Here is a 6,395-nt window from a genome sequence, read left to right on the forward strand (position 1 = left end):
CAAGAACAACTCTAGCCTAAGTACCAATTTGATTATCGTCAACATAATCCATGAGCCATGCAGTTCTTCCTATTTCTTTTGGAGGATCAAATAATGTGAATCTCTATTTCTCCAAAGCTTTCATTATACAAACCATAGTATGAAAGGGTTAGAAATCTGTAGCAAAGTTGTCTATTCCAAAAGTGCTTTGACAATTGACGTCAAGATTTTTGGTAATGATAGGGATGAATTAACCCATATGTAATAATTTTTCTACTTTTAATGGGTGTATAGAACTACTTAGGAATTCCCAGGTAGTTGTCATACTAAATGCATACTTTCTTCATCTTTGCTTGATATTGAGGAATTACCTTTTTTTATAGAGAGAACTCACAACATCTTGAATGTTGAATGGTTAAATAAAGATCTCGAGACTGTTAGAAAAATGGCCTCAAGAATCCCCAAGAATTCTCCTAATAATAATAATAATAAAGAAAAACGTTAATGTCATTATAGCTCAACCAACTTTTCAAGTTTATTTTATTTGGTCATTGAAGGTTTTTTTTGTTAATTCTAAGTCACTTTAAATTCTGTGTTAAAAAGGGAAATATCACCAAGATGACGGGATCAACCGGCCATATGGGCGAGCTAGCATCTATGTGCATTTCGGTCAACTACACTCATCTATATGGCACTGACAACATCCATGTGAGATTTTTCTTTTATTTTTTAATTTAAACATAATATTCAAATTAAAATATATCTCTTTCCTTACAATTTTGATACAACTATTTTAACGACATTAATCATCCGAACACCGAAGTTTTAGCTTTTATTTGTCTTTGAATTGCATGTTTCTGGGTTTCTTATATGCTGCAAATAGACATGGGTTTCTTATTGCTAGAAAGTTCAAGCAGACCTTATAAACCATAAAGCTTCAAAAAACCATAAGAAACAAATCTTGTTTTGTAATAACTTATACTATAAGCAATTTTCCACTAAAATATCTTATTCACACGTTTTTGCTCAATTCCATATATTAGCAAAATCCATAACACAACCACCACCACCATTGATTTCCAGGATTTCAGACATAAATTCAAATCTTCAAGGACATGCTCCCAACATGCATTTATTTCACCACCACCATCATCGATTTCCCAATGAAAACTAAATCAACCCAACAAAAGTCAAACCTAGTAAAAACAAAATAAAACCCATCAAAAATTGGAAATTGAAGCTGGACCTAGAACACAACTATTTGGAACGAATCTAAAACACATTTGGAGGTTGAATATAAAAAAAAGACTTTATGGAGGTAAGAAAGAGTTCAAGGATGGTGGTATTTTCATCGATCCCTCATGAGGTCATCGGTGTTTGAACCCGCCATGGCGACATTAAGAGTTCATAAGTACTTGAACCCACCATATTGAAATCAAGTGTTGATTGTCTGAACCCTCATGATGACATGAGTTTTCTCGTTTAGAGTTAGAGTTCATTGGTGAAGAGGAGTTTCATGTCATATGTTTGCCCGTTGTGGAGTGATTACAGTAGAGAGAAATCAATTGTGTGTGTATTTGTGTTTGTTGATTTCAAACTCATCTCTCTTATTGGAAAAAAAATTAGTGGTCTGTATTCATAAGATTTGATGGTGTAAATTTGAATTCAGAAGATAGGAGAGAGACGAAGGCAGGAGATTTAGGGAGAGAGAGAAATGGAAAGAGATAATGATGTGATAGTGCACAAGTCAAAGGATATTTTTAGTAGCTAAAAATGAAGTTTATGCCTCTAGACTACCAAAAAAACATTAAGGACTTTTTTTCATATAGCCAAAAAAACTCATAAAAATCTCTACCTAAGATAAATGAAAGAAAACAGTAACCACATAAAAAGTAACATTGTCTTCAATCGTCAATCATAACTTTAAAAACATAAAACTACCATACTCCACCATAAAAGAGTATCACCGCTTAGAATAAATCATTCTAAGAATTTCACTTCGGCATATGTTGAAAAACTTGCTGAAAACTTTATGGTGCAACTTCCCCGCTTGGCATACCCGGAAGATCATCAACATCAACATCAACTTCATCACACATCTTGCATTTATGCCAATCCAATTGTAACTTCCCAAACATTACAAAGAGATTTTTTTTCATAAAACATATTAACCAAATAAACCTTTGTTTCAAAAACCATTGAATGACATTTGATTGTTTGAAAACCATACATTAACCAAGTTCAGTTTACAAAACCGTAAAAACGAATATCTTCGATGCGTGTGTAGAGTCCCACCGAGATCTTCTCATGAATGACCTGCAAAATGTTTAATCTACAACTATAAGCATAAAGCTTAGTGAGTTCCATAGTATACCAAATATTCCACCATACATACAATGCATCCACACACAATCCTTTACTTTAGTGTCGAGCAACCAAAACTCTTATCCACATACGTAAATCATACACAATGGGCTCAACACAAGAGCTCATAGGCCCGACCCAACTTACATAACGGGACCCACCCAACCATACATAATGGGCCCAGCTTAAGGAATACGTAGTCAAAATCCAATAGACATTCGAACAGATGGCCCACCCAAAAGCAATAAATCAAACAAGAACCATGCAGTCGGGCATTACACCAAGAGTTCTTAGGATATCCAACTTGACCACACACAATTCCCTAGGTTAAATATTCATCAAACAATCAATACTATCATTACCCTAACCAATCATGACACCTAACAATATCATTTAAACCATAGACAAGACTCTACCAATCTAGCATACCATGACACCAAGTGTCCTATATTACACAAAGATAACAAGGAGTTAACCAAGTCAACTGGTGTACTTGTACTCTAACAGTACCCCTATCCTACAATGCAAATGATATATAAAGGGATACATGACATAGTGAGAAACTCACCAAAACTGAAGAACCAAAGAAGCACCGCAACACTCTCACACCTTACACTACTCAATCTCACGAACTGAATATCACCAAAAGAGATAAATCCACAATCAACAACCCAAGTCCTCCAAGTCTGAACCCATGTTAAACTAGTCAAATGTCAACAGTCAATGAAAGTCAACGGTCAAAGAAATCAACATCCACCACGACGTGGAGACATCCTGACCACATCGTGGGCATGATAGGACAAAATAGGTGGCATACGAGACATCGCCACGACGTGGACTCTCCTTGGCCACATCGTAAGCATGTTCGAACAAAACAAACGCGATTCAAAACTTTACCACATCATGGTTATTCCTTGGCCACATCATGGTCATTGGCAGTTTTCCTATATTCTTCATTAAGAGCATAATCCTTACATATTAAGGCTCAAAACTTCATATATAATCCTTTTCCATGACTTAATGGATAAAGTTTCCAACTTTATCCATTAGGACTTCACTCTAAGACAAGATCTCTAACCCTAAGTCCATTAAGTCCTTAATATGACCAACACTTGCACATAGGACCGATAACTCTCAAACTAAGGCCTTTTTCTTACTTAACACAAATCCATGACCATAAGAACACCATAATAAGCTTTGGAGTTCCTCAAACTCCAAGATCATCCAAGAATGAGACCAAAGCCAACGAATATTAACCAAAAACATGAATCCAAAAGGAATAAGGTTAAGGTGCAAGCATTTTAGCTCGAAAGGTCTAGAAATTTTAAGAAGATGGTGAATCTAGTCTTGTTTTATGCTTCCTTGCACCAAGAAGGGGTTCCTTTCTTCGCAACCTTCACCAAATTAAGAAGAACAACCTCAAAACCAAATAAACAAGCTCTTAATATTCCATGGAGGCTAGGGTTTTGAAATGGAGAAGTGGAAGCTGGAGGAGATGCCCTAAACCAAGAGTTAGAGCCTTTAAATATGGGGGAAATCATAAATATCATGGGCTTGGGCTGCAACATTGCCAGGTTGTGGCCATCCTCTTGCCACATCATGGAGATCATTAAAATGTGTGTAACATCCCAAAAATCATAGTAAAACTTTTTATTTTCAAAACCATTTTATAATCCATAAGTCATACAAAACATTGTTTCCAAAAACATAGTCATCAAATCTGAGTATCCAAAAACATCTCTCAATATAATATCAAAGGATGATGTGCACAATCATGCCTTCACCTTGCCCCGGTCATTTGATGTACCATAAACCATGAAATCAAACTGTAAGTCAAAGCTTAATGAGTTCCCCCAAAATACTCCACACAACAAAACATATACAAACATGTATGTTGGGTCCACAGTCATCGGATTGGATTATCCTTCACACTGGGTCCATAGTCATCATAACGGATTACCCTTAGGTCCATAGTCATCGGATTGGATTACTCCCAACCCAAAATCATCGGACTGGATTACCCCGGGTTTGTTGCCTTACAACCTAGAGCAGTAAAGCCTCAACCCAAACACACTATGTCGACATATGAAACAGGTAATCATATAACCAGAAAGTGCAGATCTACCAATCTAACAGATCACTACATCATATCAACATCCTATACACAAGGGTACATAACACAATCCTAGTGGGTTGGTATTGGTGCCTTCGACCCATGAGTATAGTGAGTGGAAAACTCACCTCAAAGTCCAAAAGATAGTTGAATAGATCATTGCTCAAAATGCCGACTCTACGGGTCACTTGTACAACAAACAGAGACCAAGCCTCAATCTACTACTCAAATTACTCAATTTGTCCTAAAGTCAACCTTGGTTAAAGTCGACAGTCAACGATCAACAGTAAAAAAGTCAAAGGTCAACATTCAGCTAAATTACGTCATGCATAACAGCTCTACGCCTTGCGTAGATCCCAAGGGGGAAAAATCAGGGAAAAATGAGGCAACACAGCGTAGTACGCTGAATCCCAAGTTAATCATTAAGCTCTTAATACAAAAGGTTAAACCACCAAACTTCTAAATCTACACTAGATGAAATTCTTAATGGATAAAGTCTCTGAATTTATCCATTTGCATACATACCAAGTCTACCATAATCACAGACACTTATGGTTATATCTCAACAGGTAACGTTAATTTCTAATCTTTGTTCTCAACCTATTTAAGTTTCATACACATAATGTATTTATTTGTGTTATGTGGGGTTGATATAACTATTTTGGTGTTTATCTCGTGTTTCTTTGGATGTAGAGCTTGCTTATACGATCATGGAATCTTGGAAATGTTATGTGTATAGCTTTGGAATTATTACTGTAGAAGTGATGATCGAAAAGTATCTAGGAGAACTCATCACTTATTTACCAACACTGTCTGATGATGTTTTTTTTTGCCAGCAAATATGGGAGATAGTCGGGTACCACCTCCCTTACTGCAAGTTGAGAAACAAGTAAAGTCTATCTTGAGTCTGTCAAGAGCATGTTTGAAGTACAACCCACATGAAAGGCCAACACCTTATTGTAGGGATGATATAACTACACTACCAGTCTTAAGTTTCCATCTTAATTGTTTTCGGAAATTCAATAAATTATGTTGATTCAACTTTAAAAATCATTGTTGTTTGATAATTTTATCGTGCAGATGATAACTTCTTCTTACTAAAAATTAAAGGACGCCAAGTGTTTGTGGATATGCGTCTTTGAACTTGACAAAAGATGTAATTAAGTTAGGGTAGGATTTTTTCTGGTTGAAGAACTAGCTAGCTTCAGCTACAGACTCAAATAATCAAAACTCCCATAATTATCGAAGCAAATTAAAAAGTCAGACGCAGAAAAGAACCATAGATAGCCATGTTGATCACAACTGATTCTTGATTGGAGGAGGCTTTCTCAACATAGAAGCTTGTTCAAACCCATAAGCAATCTCTATCAATGTAGGGTCTGAACCCTTTAAACCCCTAAAACAAATACCATACAGAGCCCCATTTTTGTCTGTAACACGGTAAAAATTAAAGCAATTTTTCACATTTTCAAAACACATTGTTCATTCACATTTATTAATAAAATCTCATTGTATCATAACCAAGGTTCTAAAAGGCGTGAGGCGTGGCGTGGCGACAAGGCCAAGCCTCAAGCTTAACGAGTTATAGCAAGCTATGGTGTTTTTCAAGGCGTGATGTAAGGCGGTGATTTTGTATTAATTTATAATTATATTACCGCATAAATATAAATTTATATCAAATATACCTAGTTTTTAGAAGTGTTATATAACCAACAAATAACAGAAAGTTAATAAAAAACACAATACTTGTATGTTCGATTAGAAAATGTATAAAAAAGAGCAAAAAAACGTGTCTCAAACGAAAAAACACGCGCCATAACACGCCATAACGTGCCATGGCACGCCATATCACGCCTTGCCACGCGCCACGCCTAACAACAACGTTATGAAGCTTTTCGTAACGGCGACGCCGTGCCTCATGCCATGGCGCGCCTTTTAG

Source organism: Lactuca serriola, chromosome 3 (assembly GCF_051521515.1).
Source record: "Lactuca serriola cultivar US96UC23 chromosome 3, Lser_US96UC23_V15, whole genome shotgun sequence".
Classification (NCBI taxonomy): Eukaryota; Viridiplantae; Streptophyta; class Magnoliopsida; order Asterales; family Asteraceae; genus Lactuca; species Lactuca serriola.